Raw genomic sequence first — 23285 nt, 5'->3', positions numbered from 1 at the left:
ATCTCCATCCCCACTGAGTTTCTCAAGGTCAAGGTTGCCTCCATAGCCTGTCCTAAAGGAGACACCCCAGTTTTTTTTGGGTCCCTTGCCTTGCTGGCCATTGAGGGAGCTTTGGGAGATCATCAGGACCATAGGGACCACATCACACCTGGAAGCCTGATGATTTTTTGGCTTTTTGGGCAAGGAGAAGCAGTCTAGGGAGGCTGGACTTTCTTTCCCATTCAAGCCAATGGTGCGGTGTCAGAGGATCTGCTTTCCCCACCTGGGGTAGCTGACGGTATAAGGCTCTATCTTGTTTTCCTCCTCCATTAAGTTTATTTCTGCATAAAAACAGTGTATTCTGATGCCATTGGCTTTGAGCAGTCTCTTAAATCTCCCCACCCACAGCGGGGTAAGTACCCATTCCCCTCCTGCCGCTGTGCAGTTCACCCTAAAACGCTTCACTCTGGGAGAGCCTGCAGGATTTCTCTTCCCTCCTCCCATACAAAATCACGCAGTCAACAAAATCTTTCCCAGTGCTAATCCTCTGTTATGCAGGAGGACTCATCCGGCCCCGCGGTAGTAGGGGAGAGACAGATGTTCGGCAGACAATTAGCGCAGTTGTGCAGCTCCTTCCTGCTCAGAGCCCCTGTGCCAGAGCCCCCGAATAAATCACTGCCTGTGTGCCGGCGTCGCCTTGTGCCACCAGACCTCTGTGAAGCGAGCACAGGTGGGACAGGCTGCGATGAGGGACACTGTGCTCTGCAGAGAAGTTCCCTTTTGCTCTGTTTTCCTGAGCCATTTCTCTCCTTGGCACGGTTTAACCACTGCTGTACCTCTCCGAAGCCTTCATCTTACGAGTTATCCCCTCAAAATGGCTTTCCACCCCCTACCCCCCCTTTTTTTTTTTTCTTTTTTTCCCCTGGAGGTTTTCCAAACTTAAGGGTTAAGTTTTGGGAAAGAACCAGCTCTGTCCCAGTGAGGATAGCAGCAGTGAAGGTGAAGGGAAGTGACAATTTCAGCACAAGGCAGGGAAATGCTAATGGCTTTTAGAAGTCTTGTGCTGTAATGAAATTTTCAAGCAGCTTTAGGGAGTGTCCAGTAACCATGCAGGACAGTCTGAGCTGAAAAATCGGGAAAAACAAGCAAAATAAATAAACAAATAACTGCTCCATTTGGTTAAAATTGACTACAGAAATCATGCTCTGCACTGAGCAGGTGGCTCCCTTTCCCGTTTCTCCATGGTGGTTATGAGGTGCACCACCAGCTTAATTGTTTCCTAGTAATTGGATAGTGTGGGCGTGATGGCATCTTTACAAACCCAGGTCATCCACGGGACAGCTGGGCAATGCATGCCCTGAGCTCCCAGCAAAGACGTGATGCTCAGAGGTGCCTGCCCTGCTACAAGAGTTTCACTCTCTTGCCATAATGCTGAGAGATTTCTATGCCTCGTTTTTCCTCGGCTGGAAAGGAGTGGGGATGGGGAATGATATTCCCAGGGCATCAGGATGGGATGCTCTGCACCCACCCAAGGTGGAGGGGACAGTGGGGATGGGGATGACCTGAGAGTGCCCCTGGCCCCAGTGCTCAGACGAGTTCAGCAAACGGGATAGCAGTCGGAGAGCTCCAAACTGGAGCCAAATTGCTTATCCTTCCTCCGTCCTCCTTCGGGCAGCCTTGGAGCTTGCTCAGTATTCACTTTGCAACACAAACGGAGCCTGTGCAGCACCTAGCGCTGCAAGATTGGGCGTTTGGGTTTTTTTTCTTAGCTTAAGAGAAATCCTTTCAACAAAAAAAAAAGGAAACTTTTGAAGCGTATCATTCTTCCCCTCTTGCATATGTTCATTTTTGATTCAAACACACTGTCGAGATCTTTCTTCCCTTGCAGAGCAAAATTCCCTGGAAAGAAGCAGAGCCTGCTTTTGTGCATTTATTTTTACCAGATCTTGAAATAATTTGTGACTTAAAAGGAGAGGGAGGGAAAAAAAAAGAAAAAGAAAAAGAAAAAAGCCTGTTCCTGATTGAGGCCTCTGAGCATTGCTGTTATAGAAACAAAAGTAATAAGGTAACGAGCGACTCTAACCTTAGCTTAATTAACACATCGTTAAGATCAAGTGCCCAGAAAGGTAGCAGCTCTGTGCTCTTATGGATGAACCCGGAGGCTTGGCGACCCAAGAAATGCACTGCAATTTATTTCTTATTAGACTGTTTGTTCTCTACCCCGGCGAGTAACCTCAGCCGTTTCTCCAGGGGAGAGCCGAGAAGTTTTCAGGTAGGAGTGGGAAGAAATGAGTGATCCGCGGAGCGCGGGGGAAGGAAGGGGTCTCTGGGAGCCCCTGTGCGAGCAGGTTGGGAGCGCGGGCTGCGTCCCGGGATGATGAGAGCAGTCAGGAAAATGGGAGCTGACTGCAACCTTTTAGTACCAGAGCTATTTCTTGACATACGATGCAGATCGCTTTCTGATCTCATCTCCCCCCGCGCTCAGCTTGGAACCAGAAGGGGAGGTAAATGGGTCAGGGTTCCCAGGGGGGCTGTGAGAAGGGCCAAAAAGCAGACGTCCGCAGGGGGAAAACAGTCGATTTGGCAGGTCTGGAGTTCATTGAGAAGTTATTGCTTTGGAAGGCACAGGAATATCTGTTGGGAGTCATAGAAGAGTTATTGGTGTTGGAAGTTATGATGTAGAATTATGGCGGAGGATATAGAGACCCTTATAGAAGCTCAGCAAACCTGTGAATCCATCTATCTAAGCACCCTCAATTCCCACTGAAATCCTCTTGGAACAATAATAATCATTTAACAAAGGAAATGGTTTTTGACCCAGACAACTAAATGCATTTCCGCTTAGTGCTTCCCAGCCCTCGCCTGATACTCAGCCGTGTGTTGAGGTTGCCTGTTATTTTCCCAGACATCAAAAGGTTTGAAGGAAAATGCAGCTTGGGAAAATTGATTGTTTGCCATGAAAATCTCCCCTGAAAGAGCAGTCTGAAGAACAATTAGTTGAAGGCATGCGAGCAGATTGCAAAGCGAAAATACAAAGTCGGTGCATGGGTGAGGATCCTTTGGGAGAGGTGGTGCGATGCCCCGGTGATCCCAGAGCTGTTCTGGGGGATGATGAAGGCACTGCAGTGTTGTTAACTGTTCCCTTTCATTGGCTTTCGTAGAATAATTGGATACAAAACACTAAGGATGGTGAGGCGCTGGGATAGGATGCCCAGAGATTTGATGGCTTCCCCATCCCTGGAGATGCTCAAGGTCAAGTTGGAGGTGCTCTGAGCACCTGGTGGATCTGTAGGTGTCACTGTTTGTTGCAGGGAAGTTGGGTCAGTTGACCTTTCATGCTCCCTTCCAACTCAAATGGTTCTGTGCTTCTTTGGTTCTGTAATCCTGAGTTGGAAGGGACCCATAAGGATCATTAGGTACCATTCCTGAGTCATCGTCAGCTTTCCTGATGATGGTGGATATTGGAGGGAGAAGCTCTCCTGATTGACTGCTATTGGGATGGACGGGGTGAAGCCAAGGAGCGTTGCTCTGCTTTGAGCACGTCAGGTCTGGGGCTTATCACAAAGCCTGAAGTGCAAAGTTGGAATGAGCTGCTTTAATAGCTTCCTGCAAGATTCCCTCCCCAGTCGCCTCATTCCTGCTCAGCAGTTTGATTTTGTCAGAAGTAACACATGGTGGCAGAAAGCTATCAAGTTGGAAGTGTCACAGGGCTTTACATGGGGAGGAAAGAGCAAGCATCATCATGCTTGGTTGGGTAACAAATATTTAATGCTAAATGTTAATCTGAGGCCATGAAAGGTAGCACTCCACCTGCAAGAATGTGGCTTCCTTAGAATCGTAGAATCATTAAGGTTGGAAAAGACCACTGAGATCACCTAGTCCAACCACCAACCCTTCCCTACCATGAGGATGAAGGAGAGGGATAGAAAAGGAAATCCAGCCTTGTATAGCTGGGGCTAGGGAGGAGCACCTTGCAGCACTGAGATCGTTTTGCCATTGCCAGCTCATTATTTTATTTTTGTGTATTTTGTACCCAAAAGAACGACTGTGCCGAAGAGGATCAATAGCTCAGCCGAGCATCCAAGTTATTAACTCACAAACAAACAGCATTGGGCTGAGGGGAAGGAGGAAGAATGTCAATTTTCTGTGCAAATGTTATTGTGGGGAGCCTTCAAGGAGTGTTTTATTTAGCAAATAAGGGCTATCAGAGGCAGTTACTCCCGTGCTGAGCAGGAGGAGAGCAGGGAATTGAATAATTTATCTGGGAGAGTGCCCTGGGGAGGTAGACCTTTGGGTTTAATGATGATCTAAAGGGACCGTGTTGGCTGGTGAGGAGTAGTCCTGTGTTCCCCCATCCCTCTGTCTATCTTGCTTTGCTCCCACAGTGGGATGTTGCTCCCTAAGCAATTTTGGGGATACTGGCATTTAGAGGGAAAGGCTATGAACCTGCCTTGAATTTTTCTGTAAGGGGAAAAAAGGTCTGTGAAAGCCATCCTGCCCCGGGGTCACCCCATCAGCCGCGGTATTACGCCATAGGGATTCCTGAGGAGGGCTGCACAGCTTTGTCCCAGGCATCCCTGCACTTAGATGAAATTGGGATTAAAACGGAGGGGCAGAGTGGGGCTATCCCAGCTCTCTGCAGATTCAGCGAGGCTTTAAAATCTTTGAAATCCCAGCCCTTTTCCCTTGTTATTTTCAGAGTCAGTGGTGACTCAATATGTGAAAAATATTACCAAGGTTGGAGCTTACGCTTGAAATCTCAGCTGCCACGGAGGAGGTGGTTTTGCAACACATAAAATGCAGTTGGTATTCTGCCACATCCCAAAGTTGCAATGTACCGTGCAAGGCAGAGCATTTAGGAAGGAGATGGAGAAAGTCTCTGTTTCATTTCCCTTTGCTCCTCTTTTTTCCTGCTGTTAAACCCTGCAACAAAGCCAGAGGGGTTAGGGCTTGGGGGTTTTTCTGTTGTGGTGTAGCTCTGTCGTATTTAAGCTTTCGCAGCCTGTCATTATCCAACCACAGTGAGCAGGGGCTTTTCCCTCCAGGTCAGCAGAGACCCAGGTAGCTTCACTGCTGCCCCATCCCTTCTTGATTCCAAAGACCCCAGCAGATGCGGTCTTAAAGTTTCCATGTGTCTCTGGGTGAAAAACTTGCTTCTGCCTCAGATCAGCACTTCCCCATCAGGAAATGACTGGCGGGGATCAGACTGCTGCATGCCGCTGTCTGCATTTGATTCTTGGGGCTGTGCTGAGGCTTTCTTCCTCAGGTGCACTGCGGGGATGCAGAGTTCACGGCAGTGAAACCACTGGGATGTGGGATGGGTGTTAATCCCCTCTGCTTGGCAGTGCCTGACACTGAGTGTGCAAAATGTCACATTAGTGCATGGTGATGGAGTGTCGGTGCCTGGTGAGGGGTCACAGTGGTGTCCCCCCATCCCATCCCATCCCATCCCATCCCATCCCATCCCATCCCATCCCATCCCATCCCATCCCATCCCATCCCATCCCATCCCATCCCATCCCATCCCATCCCATCCCATCCCATCCCTCTCCTCTCCTCTCCTCTCCTCTCCTCTCCTCTCCTCTCCTCTCCTCTCCTCTCCTCTCCTCTCCTCTCCTCTCCTCTCCTCTCCTCTCCTCTCCTCTCCTCTCCTCTCCTCTCCTCTCCTCTCCTCTCCTCTCCTCTCCTCTCCTCTCCTCTCCTCTCCTCTCCTCTCCTCTCCTCTCCGTGCTGACAGATGGCAGGTCCTCGGGAAAACGGAGCTGACATTTCCAGGGAGCGCACGGCCGCATTGCATTTGCAAGTCATAAAAGCAGAGTGGAGAAAGTGCCCTCCTGCTGCCACACAGGCACCTGACATTTAGGAAAACGGCATGCGATTAAGGCAAACATCTGCCGGCGGGAGGTTTGCGCCGTGCAGTCGAGATCTTTGATTCGTTTCCAGAGGGAGTCCTGTCTCTGTGCTGGGCAAAGGAATCCGTTTGCAGGCAAACTGCTGATGCAAACCCCGATGGAAAAAAAAAAAAAAAATAGAAGGTTGGCTTTGGCTTCATAAGCAGCAAACTTCTGCTGGTGCCGGATTGCTGCACAGCATCCCCCTGGGTCCAGAAAGGGAGCATCTGAGGTGGGCAGTGCCTTGCTGAGCAGCAGCCCTATCCTGGAAAGCAATTCGGAGTCATTTTTCTCACTCAGAAAAACTCCTATCTGCAGACACAGGCTTCCAGTTCTGCACTCATCGTGCCATGGCTCAAGTGCCAGAAGAGTAAGAGGGGGTGTTGCAGGGCAGAAGAAGAAACACGCAAATCAGCAAAAAAAATTGCCCTTGGATGAAGCTGCAAAATCTGGCCATAAAGCCCAACATTTTATTCCATGTGCAGCAATTCATTTATAACAAAAAAAAAAAAAAAAAGGAAAAACAAGAAAGAGCCAACCCATCATATTTCTGCAGAGCTCTGGTCCCAATCAAATAGCTGGACCGGGAGAGACATTAGAAAATGGGGGAACAATCTCGTGTTAGTCCACTGGGAAAGCTAATAGACCTTTTCCATCCCAAGTTTGCAGGATTCTGGGATTTTCACAATAGCTGCTCCACTTAAACCACTGCTCTGTGCATTGCCTCGCTCAAACTGACGGCTCCTTCCCCTGCAGCGGCCCCGCTTGTCTCATTACAGCTCCCACCTTTCCGCTGCTGAACTGAAAATCAACAAAGGGAAATTTAGGCTGGATATCAGGAACAATTTCCTCAAGTTGACTATGAAAGTGCCTCTGGGGAGCAGCAGTGGAGACTTTGTTGCTCGCAGTGTTTAATGGGTTTCCCATCTCGTTGTGGGAGGGAGGCTGGGTGGCGAGGGATCCTGGGTTCTCCCAAAAGTCCTCTCAGAGGGCTGGGAGGCACTGGGGAGGGATTGTGTGAGCACGGTGCGTGGGAGCTGAAGGTGGTGACCATCCCTCCAGTGCTGCAGGAAGCCCCCATCATGTTTTCGGGTGCATTTTTCCATATGGGTTGCAGGAGTCCTGCCTCATATCCTGGCAGGGTGAGTGCTTTGGACATGGGGCCTTGGCACTGATTTTTATCAGAGATGCTCCTAAAGCATAGAATAACCTGACTTGGAAGGGACCAGTAATGATCAAGTCCAACATCTGGGTCTGGATTTGACCAAACCCGTCCTGTATCTGTGAAACACACAAAGGAGAGAGGAAGGGGAATGTATATCTGCAAAATGTTGACCAAAATGAAATGCTGTGGCGGGTTGAGCCTTTAATTTCTAATTGGGTTTCAATTGGAAATGAAATGTCTTATGTTGATCTACCTGGAATTCCCAGCTGATGGTGCACATGGGAGCAGCTTGCACACCGCAGGGCTTTGGTTTAAGGTGAAGACAGGAATGGAGCCCTAAGGTTGGTTGGGCTCCCCAAGCAGCAGAAAGATGCCTCGTGGTTAAGCAGTTGACAGGCATATAGTTGCTATTGTAGGAGCTTTGAAATGGGAAGACAACAGGAATGTGGTACAAGAGATAGATGAATGCTGCCATGGTTCCCGTTCTTTTGCATTCTTCTTGCTCCTGTATCAGAATCTTATATCTGCCTTGGGCTTTCCTGTTGCTGTCATCTTGTGTTGGCCATATATAAGGACAAGGAGAGGAACCCCAGGGCATCCACATACCTTGGTTTCCTGATAGCCCCTGGTTGACTTCGATTTTTTTTGGGTAGAGCATCCTTCCTTTCCCACTCTGCTTTTGTCACTGGTGCTGGATGAATGCAGAGCAGGATGTGCAGTCCTGTCCTTTAATAATTTCATAGTCGAAGGGTAAAGGCTACTGATAAGTATAAGCTTGGGGATGGGGAATACCCAAAGGCCCAGGTCCGTGTGACAGGCAGCGGTGTCACTGTAGAGCCACTAAACTGCTTTACAGCAGAACCCTCTGCAGACAGCTTTTAAAAATGTATGCGATATCTCAGAAAAAAACATGGCTGGGGTGTGGATTCCAGCTGTGCACTTCAGAGATTTCCAGTCTTTTGTTTCCCGTACATGAACCCAGCGCAGCGCTCTGCAACCCGGGCTCTGACTCTGCTCCTTGCTGAGCTGTGCCGGGATGGAGGACGCCATATGGGACCACAATGGGCTCACTGAGAGCCATCCAGGAGAGGAGAGGGGGAAAGGGAGTGGGTTTTTCTGGCTCAGCCTGCGGAACATTGCCCTGATGCATGGGAAGCTGTAAGGAGATGAAAGGCACTTTCAGTGTGGCAGAGAACATGACACAACTGGCCAAAATGCTGATGATTTCACCTGCTGAGTGAGCACCTGCAGTCCATCCTGGGGGTTGCTCAAAGCCACATTGGGCTGTACAGCCATACATGAAGATATGTGTGTGAACTTGAAGGGTCTCTTTGGAAGAGGAAACCACGTGCAGCACAGTCAGCTTCTCTGTGGTTCCCATTCTTTTGCATTCTTCTTGGTGCCACACTGGTATCAGATGGCTGCTCATGGGCTTTCCTCTTGCAGTGGTCTTGTGTGGCTGTAAATAGGATGGGAAAAGAGGAATCCCAGTGCTTCTGGATACCTTCGTTTCATGGCTTTTGTATATGATATCCTACAGTGAATATTATTTTTCTGGGTTGTGCATCTTTCCTCTCCCTTTGCAAAGCCCAGTGTACGACGAAGGAAGGAGTTGCACATTCATATCAAGCAAAGTGTTTTTCAGGATCTCTCCCTGTTTGATGCTGTTTTGTTGCAGACTTGTTGTGTCCAAGCCTCAAGCAACATCTCCACAGCTGGGAGAGTGTTACCAGCACCCAGTGGCACCCTGGGGGCAGAGCAGGCTGTCTGGGTATGCTCCCTGAATGCCCCAGCCCCACGCTATACTCCTCCCAACATCCTCATCCTCATTAGGGCAAGATTTCATGTCTCAAAGTGGATACGCTTCTCTTGGCTGGAGCTTTATTCCTTCTGAGGGCAGCTGATTTTTGCAGAGGAAGTGACATTTGTTTTCTGCAAGGGCGACACTTTGCCCTTCCAGAGCCGCCTGAATTCCTGCTAATCCTCCCCTCATTCATTCTGCACATTTTTCTTCACTCTGCTCCTAGTCTGTGGCGCTGTGCTAAGCATCGTAGTCAGCAGCAGGTAATTTAAGCACACATCTGCTTGCAATCTGGGAGGAGGGAGAGAGGCACTTAGTCTTTGTTAGGAGCCCAGCAGTCCTGCCTCCATGTGTACCTGGTGGCATTATGGCTCTGTGGTCACAAGGGGGACAGGTGGAACTCATAGGTTGAATGGGATGGGGACAAGGTGCTGTACTGGGATCTATCTGCCAAGTGGCAGCAAGGCTTTGACAGCCAGGGAGGCACCTCCAAGAGAATGCAGTGCCTTCATTTTGGGTAAGGCCTGGGGACCCCTCACCTTCCCACGGGTGAGCCAGGGGACAAGGCATAAGCAGGAGGTCAGAATTATTGCTGTCGGTGTGGGGGAGATTAGGTGGTACAAGTCCATAGGAAATCAGGGCTTTTCTCCTCCCAGCACTTCAAAGCAAACTTCTTTTAGTTAATCCTCCGTAGCCTGTTGCTACTCCCTCCATTTGTTACCCTTCTAATACACCAAGCCCCCACCGCTTCTGGGGCTGCACCAGGGTGGGGATGTGCAGAGGGTGCAGGGGATATGCAGAGATTGCAGAGGTGAATAGAGGTTGCAGGGGATATGCAGGGGGTGAGCAGAGGTTGCAGAGGATGTGCAGGGGATGCTGCCAGCAAGAGGAGGGCTCAGTGTCTTCCTTCCCTGCAGGCTCCCTCCTTCATCTGCGCACCAGCTGAATCTCCACTCTGCAGCTCCCCGTCTGTGAAATGGGATAATAGCATTGCTTCATCGAGGCTAAATAACTGCCTTCAATAGTGGGAAGAGCACAGCGTGTGCCCTGCCCATCAGTGTGCTGCGGTGCTGCCATTATCCGCAGGACAGGACTGGGCATAGAGGAAGGGGAGGGAGCTGCTGGCTTTATTCTTGGCACTACCTTCTTCCCACCAGCAACACAGAGATGCTGAGGAATCCACATGTCAGGCTGAAGGTGGATAAATCTGGAGATAACGCTGATTTTCCTGGAAAAATGAGCACGTATCACAGCATTTTTCTAAGGAGCCTGAGCCAGTGCTGTGATAAATAGGAAACAGGAAAGGATGCTGTGACCCAAGCTGCAGAGTGGGGTCCTTCCCATCCCTGCTCAGCCCCAGGAAAGCGTCCTAGGCACTGGATCTGCTGGGCTACTTTTTCCAGAAAAGCTCGTTTTTCCACAGAAAGCAGCTATGCTGCTCCATCCCTTTCTCGTCAAACTTGCTACTGGCCATGTTTTTGGGTTGACTTTCAGTTCCCATTAAACTCCAACATCACAACCCGTCTGCTCCTCTGCTTGCTCGCTCCAAACCCTCCTCGCTGCACACAGCCCTTGCAGACCTCTCCCTTCCCTTTCAATTGCTTGCAACAAGTTTTAAAATGCATCAAGCCCTTTCCACGTGTTTTACTAAGTTTAGACTGCCTGCCTTTTCCCTCGGTATCCCAAAACAGCTGCTGAATGAAAGGCAATCGTGTTCTGATATTCAATACCATAAGCAGGAGTGATTTGAAAATGTGTTGATTCCTTAGACTGTGGGAAAAAGACCTGTACTGCTGGCAAAACGGGGCTGAAAAGTAATGTGGGGTTTTTCAAGTGGCTTTTTTTTTTTTCTTTTTTTCTCTTTTTGATGGGTTCGTAGAAAAGCAACTCATAATTCTTCATTGCTTTGAATTTTCCCCAGAGGCTTCCATGGGGCTGAAGGCTTGCATTTATACACACTTGTTTGTAGAGCAGGCAAAATGCAGGGGATTCACACGAAAGCCTTGGATTTGGCAGTATTGGAAAAAGGGGATCTGACTAATGCCTCCGAGCAGCGTTGTTACAGCCCACGGATGCCAGACATCCCATGGGGAGCCTCATCCCAAAATTAGCTGAACTCAAACCCCCCTCATCAATGCAGAGAGGCAAAAGGGCTCTCCAGTGTCTGCTCTGGCGCAGATGTGTGCTGTCACACCGGGGTCTGCTGCTGGCAGCTGTGGTAGAGGCATCCTCCAGGGAAAGGTCCTGCAATAAGGCTCAACCCTTTTTGAAGAGCACAGGTGAGGTGCAAACACCCGGGCTCGGTCCGGATGCTGAGCTGCTGGCCCTGCGTGGGCTCTCCTCCATCCATCCGCTCTGCTCAGCAGCCTCAGGTCCTCTGAAGATTGCATGTTTGAGATATGTGTAATATTAGTCCCCATAAATCACATCAAACCTATAGCTTCCAGTGCTGCTGGCTGAGGTCCTGGCAGCCTCGCTTGCTGTCACTCAGATGCGGGATGTCTAGGTTAGCTTAATGAGGAAGCCAGACTAAGATGAAATAATTAATGCAGCTGTAGAGTGGAGATGTAGGAGTCCTCAGGGGATAAGGCAGCTTGGCCCAAATCTTTCTCCCCAGCCGAGGTGCGCCAGGTCTTTGTGGAGGTTGGGAAATGCTCCATTTCTATGGCGTATCTCATGGAGCTCTGCTTCCCATTTCCAGTGAGTATCCCATGGAGCTCTGCACCCATTTGCAATGGGTACTCCATGGAGCACTGTACCCATCCAGCCCAGGGTGATGCAGTGCACCAGAGGCTATGTGGGTTCAGGGCAGCCAGGGTTGGGCTGCTTGCTGGGAGCATGGAGTGTGTGAATGGCATCCTCTGGCTTGCACAAGCTCAATTAAAGCTGGTTTATTTAGTAAACACGTTCCAGGATAAAGCTTTTGATTTATAGACGCCCCAATAGTGCTCCAAGGAGGACTTATACAACTTTAACTGCATTTTCTCAGCATCACACCAGCCCAATAAAAGTGAGTTCATATGCGCTGCACAAATTCTCACTTCCAATATAAAAAAGGTTTTATGAGACTGGAAGTCTCGTCGGCTCTGCGGGGCCGGGCGTATTGGCGGATACTCTGCATGACAGACCCTCTATTCCTCTTTGAGTTGTCAGACTTCAGTAGCATTTACAGCTATTTAGCTATCAAATTTTATGTGCGGCTCTGAGAGAAGTGTGTCTTTTAAATACTGCTCCGTCTCATAAACAGCAGTCTGTTAAACCATGTCAATTGTACAAGTGTTTCACCAAGCAATCCAATGCAATCACACACACCTCTGGTCATTACCTGAGCAGCAAAGTGCTGAAGAGCACCCCTCGCTTAATTCTCTGAGATGGTCTTCTCAACTGCACATCACCTTTCCAAGTGACAGCTGGAAATGGTGGTGCTCCAGCACCAGTATAAGAAAGACAGACTTACAGATTGGGTTAGCAAATTTTGCCAGAAAGGTGGGGAGGCACAGAAAGTGTTTGACCAAAGAGGTTGTGGATGCCCCATCCTTAGAAGTGAGCTTTGGGCATCCTGATCTAGTGGGAGATCTCTCTGCTTCTGGCAGTGGATTGGACGAGATGGTCTATAAAGGTCCCATCCAACCCAAACCATTCTGTGATTCTGTGATCACATCCCCAGTATTTCAACTCCAGGCTCTCCTTTCCCTGCCTGGTTGACTCCTCTCTATTCTTATCCCATCAGCAATACTGGGGAAGAGTGTGCACCACTGTGCAATTTATTTGGTGACCTGAGCTGAGCCTATGAGCACTGGACAAGGAACAGACGCTCGCTCCCTCTTTTCCGCCCGATCTCCCTCTTTGCTGATGGTGCAGTCGCGCCAGCTCTGCTTTGGATATAATTTACAGACTCCAAGCAGAGTTTCGGAGCGGAGCCAGGCTTGAGTTTTCAGCCTCTTTTATTGTTTTCTTTTTTATTCATTTTACTGTTATTTGGGCATAAAGCAGTAACGCTATGTGTATTTCCAAGCCCATACCCTCTAGGAAAGCACAAGTGGTGCAAGTGGGGCTTTGGGTGCCTGCACCCAGAGGTGCAGGGTGACGGGCGGTTGGACGTCTAATTGCTGCCGCACGCTGCGCACTGGGAGGTTCACTCTCCCAGCGCTGCTGTTTCCGCATGCAATGAGCTGGGAGCCAAGGAGGAAAAAATATATGTGCGTGTGCAGCATGGTTATTTTCAAATATGAAATTGCACCTGCAAAAATAGAAGCCAGGAAGGGACTGGCGAGCAGCTCCAAGCTGGGAGGCGTGATGCATGGAGAGCAGGGGATGGGGACGGTGTCTCCAAATTTCTTTCCCATGCTAGCTCTGGCTTATAGTTTCAGCGGACGTTACTTTTCCTCCTGCATGCATTTCCATTAATCATCTGCTTGTCAGCACTCTTCCCCCCACCTCCCCTCCCCTGCCAAGTCTCACTGAGCAGTGCGCACGCACACAAGCGCCCATGCACGCAGCGTGCGTGCTGATGAGCCTGGCCGCTCGTTAATCACTTACTGGTGTTGTATGAGTTGTGTTCCAAACCACAGAAGGTTTGGAAGTGGGGAGAAAGGCCGTTCCCTTGAGATCAGGGCTGTGCCATGGTGCAGCTCTGTGGTCTCCATCCAAGACGCGGTAGTGAGTGGAGATCCGTTCAGATGCATTCAGAAACATCTTGCTGGGTTGTTGGGAAGAGTTGTGTGTTGGAGAGGGGTGCCAAAGTGAGCTGTCCCACTCCCAGAATTCGTAAGGGACTTATTTGTGTTTAATTTTTCCTGGTGATGATGTGCTTCTGCAGCTATCCTGGCTAGAAGTGACCCTGGGAGGTCTGTAGCCCAGCTCTAAGCAGGGCAAGTGCTGCATTCTGAGCAGTTTGTTTCTTCCACCAGGGTCATGGAATCATTAGGTTGGAGAGGACCACTAAGATCATCAAGTCCAACTGTCAACCCAGCCCCATCCTCTGTCCATGTCCCTCAGTGCCACATATCCTTGGTTCTTGAACACCTCCAGGGATGCTGACTCCACCACCTGTCTGGGTAGCCTGTGCCAATGTGTCTCCACTCTTTCAGGGAAGAAACGTTTCCTAACATCCCACCTGAACCTCCCTTGGCACAACTTAAGGCCGTTCCCTCTTGTCCTATTCCTGTCACTTGTGAGAAAAGACCAACCCCACTTTGCCACAGCTTCCTCTCAGGGTGTTGCAGAGAGTGATAAGGGTTCCCCTGAGCCTTCTCTTCTCCAGAATGAGCAATCCCCGTTCCCTCAGTCGCTCCCCATAAGTTATGTGCTCCAGACTCTTCACAGCTTCTCTGGATGCACTCCAGCAGCTCACTGTCTTTCTTGTCGCGAGGGGCTCAAAACTGAACACAGTACTCACAGTGACAAGTCAAGCCTGATCTCCCTTTTTTTGCTGTTCCTGCCTGCCATCTCTTGCCTTTCCACCATGCAGCACTGGTAAGAATCTGTCTTCATCATCTCCATCACCTTCCCATAGGCATTGGCAGGCTGCTGTTAGGTCCCTTCAAATCCATCCCTTCTCCAGTCTGGCCAAGTCCTGTTTTCTCAACTTCTCCTTATCTCCGTGTGCTTCCAGCCTTGTGACCACAGTAATGGTCACTGAACTTACAAGGACCAGCAGTGCTCACTATGTAGTGGAGTTCCCCCAGAACAGCAATGTCCCAGAGGCGCTTTAAGGTGTGCTCTCTTTTCTCCTTGAATAATTTTCTTATTAGTGAGATCTGGCTGGCCCTGTGTGAGCATCTTACCTGGCACCAGCCTTCCTTTCTGTTTGGGACAGATTGCCAAAATAATAAAATTGATAGCAATTATGCGTGTGTGTGTGCCTGTGTGCTCATGCAGGTAGGAACATTTTGTTCAGAAATTTTGTTTGAAAAATTCAATAGTTTTTACTCCTTTCATGCGTGTTTCAGAAGTAGTGTTTGACAGGCTCCTTCATCCCGGTGGAGCATGTATGACTACCATATCACAGAATGGCTTGGGTTGGATGGGACCTCAAAGACCATCCAGTTCCAACATCTAATCTAGGCAGGTTTGCCATCCGCCTGATCAGGTTGCCTAGGGCCCTATCTAACAAGACTTTGAGCATCTAGAAGGGAGCAAAATGGGGGCAGAAATGTGTTTTTCCCCTGTTTACTGCCCATCCGTGGTGCTGTCCTGCTGATGGATGTAGGTGGACCAGACGCTGGCTCAGCTTTTCCTTTTTTCTGCCATTGAGGAATAGTTGGAGATAGAAGGCAAAATACAGCGCTTTCTTCTTCCAAAATAAAATGTAAAAAAAAAAAAAAAAAGGAAGGGAAAGGAAAGGAAAGGAAGGAGCCTCTCTCGCACACTGCACCAGCAAATGCTCGTCATCCTGTAACAGGAGGCCAGCACGCATGAATATTCCTGTGTAATATGCGCGAGTGATGAGCCCCATATGCAGACCTTGGGAGAAATTAAATATTTTCGATGGCGTTTTCCAAAGAGCCTTTCTATCAAAGTGCTCGGTCGGGAGCCAAAACGCCACAGCTTTTGCAGCCCCAGCTGGTTGACACTTAAAATTATTATAATTATTATTTTATTTTTAAATGCTGATGAATATTTTCTAATTAAAAAAAAAAACAAAAAAACAAGCCGTGCTCCGGCAGGTCGAATCCAGGCAGAGTTTTAGAAAGGGCTGGAGGCCACCAGTGGGTTTTTTTTTTTTATTTGGTGGAAGGCTCTGGGGCCTGAAGGAAGGGTCCGGAGTTAAAGCACACACATGGTCAGCATCTGTCCGGCCACAAGCACTGGGGAGGCTGCTGGAAGCACAGCGCAGGTAGGGGACGGCTCCTGGGGCCAGATCAGGGATGGAGTGGCTGGAGCAATAGGCTGACCTGTTTTGACCACAGGTTTAGGGCTTGCAAGCATAGGGCACAAGCATCATTTTTGGAGCATCCTCTCAAACCCTCACATGGACAGCAGACACCACATGCAGATCGCTGGCGCCTGTTCGCCGAGGAATTGATTTCTCTGGGAAGGCTGGAAGATTAGCCCCCCCACTGAGCAATAGGAAAATGCAGCCGATTAATGGGGATCCTGTGCTTACAGAGGTGTCAGCAGTGCAGTGGTCACTGGGAAGGAGCCTGAGGAGGGGCACACATGCGTGGTGGTGGTGAACCTTCTGATGATGGTTTGTTGTGAGCACGGGGGGCTGCAGTTGGCTAGTTTTAAGACAGATGGAAGTGGCACAGCTGGATATGAGCTGGCTTGTTTGGGCTTGGGAGCGGGAGAGGAGGGCTGGTAGGGAGGAAAAGGGCTTGGGAAAAATCTGCTGGAATCTCATAAAGTGGAGCTTGGTTGTTTTTCTCCCAGATAGGCAGACAGGCTTCAGACCATCTTTTCCTTGCTGGTGTTGGTAGGTAAGGAAGTAGTGTGGATGCTGTACGTCAATTTGGCATTGGCTGGGAGATGAATCAGTTCCTGGGCTTGCCCCCAGTATTTGTGCCTTCCCTCCCTTGCAGGGCTAGAAACAAATTTCATTTTAACCACTTTTTCCTCATTACTGAATATCTGTTTAATTGCTGTCTTTCAGTTACAAACTCTCGTTGCAGACATCTTGTTCTCTCTTTTCTTTTTGGCAGCGCACCTGGATAGAGGCTGAGAGCTGAGCCATCATCCAAACACAGATTAATCATAGAATCACAGAATGGCTTGGGTTGGAAGGGACCTTAAGAAGGAACCTCAGAGGCTGTGTCGTTTCAGTGCCCAGGCTCAGCTGACAGCAGCTGTGTGCGGTGATCTGGGGCTCACTAGAGCTCATTGCCTCAACCCAGAAGGGATTTTCACTTCCAAAGCTGTGTTTACCAGTGCTGTTCATGCACTGGGGGCGGTTTTGCACTGGGAGCATGTTAGACCCATGCATTTCCAGGCTGCTCTATGATCCCCATCGCCTCCCAGCCCTGCTGTGGGCTCACCATGCTGTTCAGGCACGTGTTTGCAGCACAGCCGCCTCGTCCCCCCCCTCCTTGCCCCCATGGAACTGCCTCCCTGATGTCAAACAGCTAATACCCCCTAACAAACATGCTAATTTAAGAGCTGTTAAAGCCAGGGGCCAGCATGAGGTCACAGTCCACACAAACAGATGGTGTTTTGTCCTTGATAATTAAATTTTCCTGTAGTTTTGGGTGAGAGGCTTTTGTGCCTTTTATTTCAGCACAGCTGCCTTGGGACAGCCCTGCTTCTTCCTCCTCATCCTCTACTCGCTCCCAGTTGTGAGGCTGCAACAGGGCCCCAGGCAGGGGACCCTGGGGGGACTCAGAGGTGTCCTGGGGGGCTGCGGGGCTGGGAAACCCCTCGAAGATTCGTTGGAGGCCAGGTGAGCTGCATCAGCCCCTGGCCCTTTTTGGTGTTGCTGTTGGGGCGCAGCATTGGTGTGTGCTCCCGTGCAGCAATGCTTGGCAGGCCCAAATGTTGCTGGAAATGCTGTGAGCATAGCAGGCAAAGAAGGATGCTTGGGGGTGCAAAGGAAAGGGGTTGGTTCCTCCTCCTGCTCTCCAGGGAGGGCGTTCTTAGGCAAGCGTGTATCTCTGGTCTCTTCACTGTCTTCCACATCCCTGCAGCTGTCAGAGGGCTGCTGGCAGCAGAGAGTCCCCCTGGCTGTCACCAAAGGGGAAAATGAGCTTCCCCACAATTCTGCCTTGAGGAATCACAGGGCAGCCCTGTGCCTCAGATTCCCCCTCGCTCACTGCTTCGCTTGCCTGGTCCAAAAACTGGGGGCTGCTGTGGCATTTGGGGGCAGTGTGGGGCCATTGGGATGAAGAAACAGCAACTGGTAGACAGATATCCTCAAAGCAGCAAAGATGTATGGAGAATATTGGCCCCCAGCATCCCAAGCCCCCACCTGCACCCAGCATCCCACATGGAACAGCCTGATCCTCCTTTCTTGCAAAAGCAGTGGCAGTTGGGACTGTTCCGAGCTCTGCTTTTCCACCATGCCAGAGCAAAGATACAAACAGGATTTTTTATTCAAGATGTTAGCACGTCATTCTGGGCTTCCCCCTCCTCCCCTGATTGTATTTTTCCCTTTCCTCTCTGTTTCGCTTAGGACAGCGTGTGACTGTGACATGGTGTTGGACTTTAATGCTGTGATGTCTTTCTCTGCCCTGGAGCTTTCTAAGGCATATTTGTGAGTTTATAAAGCAGCTCGGCCACAGACTGTCCTCAGGGCAAAAAGCTGAGTTTTGAGCAAAATCATGGGAGAAATTGAAAGGCAATGCTGCCCTATGAACAACATAAGAAACGCTGCAAGCGTTGACTGGAAATCACAAACTGAACCCAGACTCCAGCAGCTGGGACTCCCTAAAAAGTCTGGAGCTTTGTGCTTAGAGATGTGTTTTAGGGTTTTGTTTTTGTCTTTTTTTTTTTCCCCCATCATCATTATTTTTCTGTTTTCGTGCCTGAATACTGAAAGTTCATGTGTTAAAATCCAGTGCGGCACTAAGAGTGTGTTCCTGGAGAGGTGGAAGGAGCAGGACCTTCCACCAAACACAATGGTCATGGTGATTTCTCCACCTTCTTGGGAGGGGCACTGGAAAATGTGGGATCCTCAAGCATCTCCCTTCTCCCATCAATGTATCTCCCATTGATGTGAAGAGGAAGCATCTTGGAAAGTGACAACCCAAGGCCCCACTCAAACAGAGGCTCCAGAAAAGCTGTGGCACTTCTTTCGTAGAAGCCAACTGTTGATTGATTTCTGCAGCATGTCTCTGCAGGGAGCCAGGAAGTGCTCAGTGCAGGGGAAAGTTGATTGAAAAGGGGGGAATACACAACAGTGACCAAAAAAAAAAAAAAACAACAACCATTTGGTCTTGTTTCCTCCATCTCAGGGCATCAGTATGGAGGGGGAAGGAGGGGAAGGACTGGGGCTCACCATAGCTTCATGCCGTGTGTGTGCTGGGGTGGTGAAGAACAGGCTCAGGGGTGATGTTTCTCAGCAACCCATGCCTGTAAGGATTCATCCTCCTCCTGCCCTCCCATGCTTTCTCCCAGAACCGATTTCGAAGACACGCATCGCTTATTAATATGCCAAGCTTTGTGTTGCCTTTTATCACCACTGGAACAGATGGCTGGGCTTGGACCGCTGCCCTTCGCTTGCAGATAGGCTGGTTCGTTTGGTGGCAGTGGTGAGGACTGGTACGAGCTGCAGGAAATGTCCCTCTGTGAGGCAGGAAGAGGGGACAGACGGCGACAGGCAGCTGCCCGTGCGTTAGGCTAGAAGAATGGCTGTGGAGCCAAGGGCTGTTCATAAACAGGGCTGCTGGAGATGATCCCAGTAATGTGCTTGGATGATGCTTAAGAAGGTAGGACACGCTTGGCAGAGAGCCACACTGCAAGGATGGTCCCCTTCATGTCCTTGGAGGAGGGCAGGTTGTAGCACCTACTGTCCCCTTCTCAGGATCAGGGTGTTGTCTGCAGTTTTAATGTAGTGGGACTCACTTTGTCATTTTGCATAGGGCTGGCTTGAAAGGAAAGATACCCACCCTGTTCCTGGAGCAGTGATCCTCCCAGCCCTGCAGACAAGGACAATGGCTGAGATTGGTTGTCCTGGTGATCTCTGGTCCACAGCTCCCTGCCCATCATGTCTGTGATCCAGACAAGCCAGCAATTACCTGTCCCCGAATCCAAGCAGGCAGTTCCCCAATTGGCCTGTGATGTTTCTGGGATGCTCACACATCTGTCAATCTTCTCAGCTCCCTGCTGCGCCTCCTGGAAAGCTGCTGTGGCATTACACTCCAGCAGAGCCACCTCTTCCATCCCTGTGAGCACAGTGAGAAGCTTTGGTGGGTGCCATTCTCACTGAGGTCCTGGTTATGTCTTGGCTCCAAGCTTGAGCATTCATGCAGTACAGCCAAAAGTCCCTTAAGCAGATGGACTAGTGGTCTCTTCCAACCTTAATGATTCTAAGCCTATGGCCGCCTTGCTGTGCATGTCTTCAAACAGAAGAGGTGGGAATTTTTTTTAAGGACTTCCCTTCATTTTCTGTCCATTTCTCCTTCTTCCAGCAGGGAAGAGGTGGAGTTCTCAAGAGCAAGGAGCCAATTAATTTCAACTGGTCCAGCAGCGCTTGGTCTGGGCAGACAGTGTGCTAATCACCATCTTGACAGTGGGAGCTTAAATTAGATTTAAGGAGCACTTTCAAGTAACACGGCTGACCCTGCCGATAAGGCTTTATGAAGCACATATTAAGAGATGCTAAAGCCTGTCTTCTCTTCTCTTGAGCTGAAAAATAAGGTCCAGTGCAGATGGGGCACTGGGAAGCAACAGAGCTTTAGGGCTGCAAATAAACCTCTCATGTTAGATGTTGAGCAGCAAGGGTATTGTTGTCTGTTTTCCTCCATTTTGAGGAGAAGTGTAATCCTTGTGGGGACCAGTGATGGGATGTCTCTCTGTCCCATGCAGCTCTCACATGGGACAGCGGTAGCATGGGCTCTGTGAACAGAGGGCTGGCTGAGCAACCACGGGTGGCTGTGGTCAGCCTTTTCCTGTCGATCTGGTGCCCAGGAGGTGTCTGCTGCATCTCCAGTGCAGATGCACTGTTTGCAGTCAGTGTCTGCAATATAGGCGTAGCATCATGTCCCAGCAGCAGAGAAAGTTGTCACATCTCCTCAGGATATAGGTGTTCTGGGGTGTCCGTAGTCAGCACCTGCACTGCAGGCATACCATAGCATTTACAGCCAGCATCTGCAGGACAGGTGTGCTGTAACATCAGCAGTCAGCATCTGTAGTGCAGGTGTGCTGCAGTGTTGTTACGGGCACGTGCAGTGCAGGCAGAGCTTCATGCCTACTGCTGGTGCAGGTGTAGCACAGCAGCTGCAGTTGGTGTCAGCAGTGTGGGCTCATCACAGTCCAGAGCCCATGGACGGCTCTTGGCAGAGCTGCAGTGGAGACATACAGGGAGGAAATGAGTTAATTGAGGTTTTGGGGTTTTTTTCTCTTCTGGATCACCACTTGAGAGCTGGGCCCTGTAACAGCAGAGCTGGGGGAATTTCCTGACAGAAGGCTGTCGTGCAGTCATGAGGTTTGGAAACCAAGGCGTCTTCTGCACATTTCTGGCAGATGCTCGCAGGATGGCCGAGCAGCTTTCAGCAGGCCATAACTGGTTGCTACCTCATTAACCAGCAAGTGTCTCCATGGCTTTGAGGATCACATTAACAGGAGGTGGGAAAGGATCTCAGCCAGTGCAGAAGAGGACCCTGGGACTGTGCAGCAGAGGCTGGCATTTTGTTTTCTGGCTAGATACCTACTCCCCATCCTGCTGCCAGTCCCACCCCATCACACCACTCCAGTTCACATCCCATCACTGTGCCCCTCACCCCAGTTCAGGGGCACTTGGGTCTTGTCTTCACATCTTAGTTCTGGCCACATCTTGCTTACAAAGGGCCTGTCTGACCCGCTGGAAACACGTTTGGATAGAATGAGAACTGCTGGAGTGGATCATGCTCATGTCCACATTGAAACAGTCTCTAAGAATGACCATCAGAGCTCCACTTTCCACTCTGCTGCCAAGAAATGATTCACCGCAGGGGCAAAAGCAAATATTGTCCGAACTGCTTTTCTGCAGAAGATTGAGTTCCCCACCACTGGGTTTGCTGTGATATAAATGTGGTTCCCTGCTGTCACCTTTCGTATGTTTCCTGCAGGAACAGGGACACAGCCCAGGGTCCCTTCTGTTCAAGCATGGATGGTGCTCTGCTGTATGCTGCCCCATGCACCTGCCTGCCAGGGTGCAGGCATCTGTTAGAAACAGCACTAGATGAGCACATGCAGCCAACGGAAATTTGCATTGGAAGCATCTGCAGAAATGTTGGAGGTTTTGTTATGTGTTTGGAAAAAGAATAATAATGGCTTTGGGCAAAACAGGCAAACGAAGCAAATGCTGCATGGGAAATTGTGATTTGAGTAAGAAAAAGTTGGTTTTCTCTCTAGATTTTTCACACTGAAATAGCTCCTATTCCTGCCTGGCTGCAAGGCTTGTCTCTGAGATGAAATGGAGATTTTCAGGGGCAAAAACAGCTGAGCAGTGGGATCTCTGTGCCGGCAGTGGGCACTGTGGGCTCCCAGAGGACCCTGGCCATTTCCCTACTCTATTCTGCCCTTGTAAACCGAGCAGCATCACCCTTGAGAATCCCCTCCCTCTGGTACTCATCTGTGCATGGGTCTTGCCTCAGGGGAGGCTTCCAGGCAGGCAGGCAGAAGCAGCAGCAATTATTTTAATGACTTGATAAGATGAGGAGCAGGAAGGGTGGGAGGCTGTGATCCCCAGGAGAAGCAGTAGATGTGAGATTGGGAGTGCAATGCTTGGTATAGCATCAGCACTGAGGCTGCAGTGAGCAGGGTGATCTCTTGGGGGCTGCATCCCCGCTGGGATGGGGACACGAATGGCAGCAGTGTCACATAGGGTGTGGTGAGGTTGAGTGCAGGATGCAGACTGGGGAGCGGCGTGAGGAAAGAAGGAGCAGAACAGAAGCACAGTGTAATAATGTAGTAATTAGTAGTAAATTTCCTCGACCTGAGCTTTCAAAGGCCAATATATCTACTTTGTAGGTGGGGAAACTGAGGCACAGGGAGAGTGATTTGTTCACAGTGACCCAGGAGGGCTGGGGCAGGTGCCTTGGTGTGTGGGGATCTCTCTCACCACCAGCCCTTGTGGTGCAAACCTATTGCCATCATTCCAGCAGCAATGTCCTGTCTCTTCTCTGCGCTCCCCATTTTCAGTGCCCCTATTGCTCCCCTGGAGAGGCATTAGGAGCTGGGCTGGTACCACTGCCCTGCAAAACCTGTGCACCCAGCCATGCTTGCTTTCCTATCCAGCCCACCAAATATCATGTCCTGCTGCGAACTCGAAGCCATCTGGGCTCCTGCATGGGCTGTGTTGGTAAGGGAATATGTTTTGCTGGGTTTTTTTTGTTTTTTTTGCTGGCCGATGCAGCTCCTGCTTTATTTAGGTCTAAATGGATGCCATCTGGCTAACGAGCCTATACTCATGTTCTAGATTAAAAGGCAATCCTCTGCGCGTTACCAGTACGACGCTTTAGATTAGAGAGGTTTAAACGGTTGTGAAGGTGTAATTTGCTTTTCACGCAGTGCTGTTCACCTCCTGGCAGACAGGCTGGCAGCACTGCCAACCCAGCAGCTCCCTCCTGCTCTGGTCCCCTGCATCAACCCTATTTGCTGTGTGACCAGGGAGGGTCATGCTGTTTCTTGTGATCCCAGAAAGGCTGCAGCAGGGATGGCATCTGCATCTTGCATATCCTAAGCACAGAGCATTGCCATGAAGAGATGGGGTATGGCTCCATCTTTTATGAAGAAAAGATAACTCCTTGTTGCTTATCTTGGTTGGGTTACACGTGCCTCTCTGTAGACCATTTGCAGGCAGATGCTGAAGGGA

General features: G+C 49.9%; 1 protein-coding gene across 4 annotated transcripts in view; it reads left to right on the top strand.

The window, feature by feature from the left end:
* Positions 1 to 23285, top strand: part of CNTFR (ciliary neurotrophic factor receptor) — a 169019-nt gene that overhangs the window by 76892 nt on the left and 68842 nt on the right. The window lies entirely within an intron of this gene.

The sequence above is a fragment of the Phasianus colchicus genome, chromosome Z (genome assembly GCF_987193195.1).
Source record: "Phasianus colchicus chromosome Z, bPhaCol1.hap1.1, whole genome shotgun sequence".
In the NCBI taxonomy this organism is placed as follows: Eukaryota; Metazoa; Chordata; class Aves; order Galliformes; family Phasianidae; genus Phasianus; species Phasianus colchicus.
Note: the sequence above shows the minus strand (reverse complement) of the source record. Positions and strands in the feature narration are given on the sequence as shown.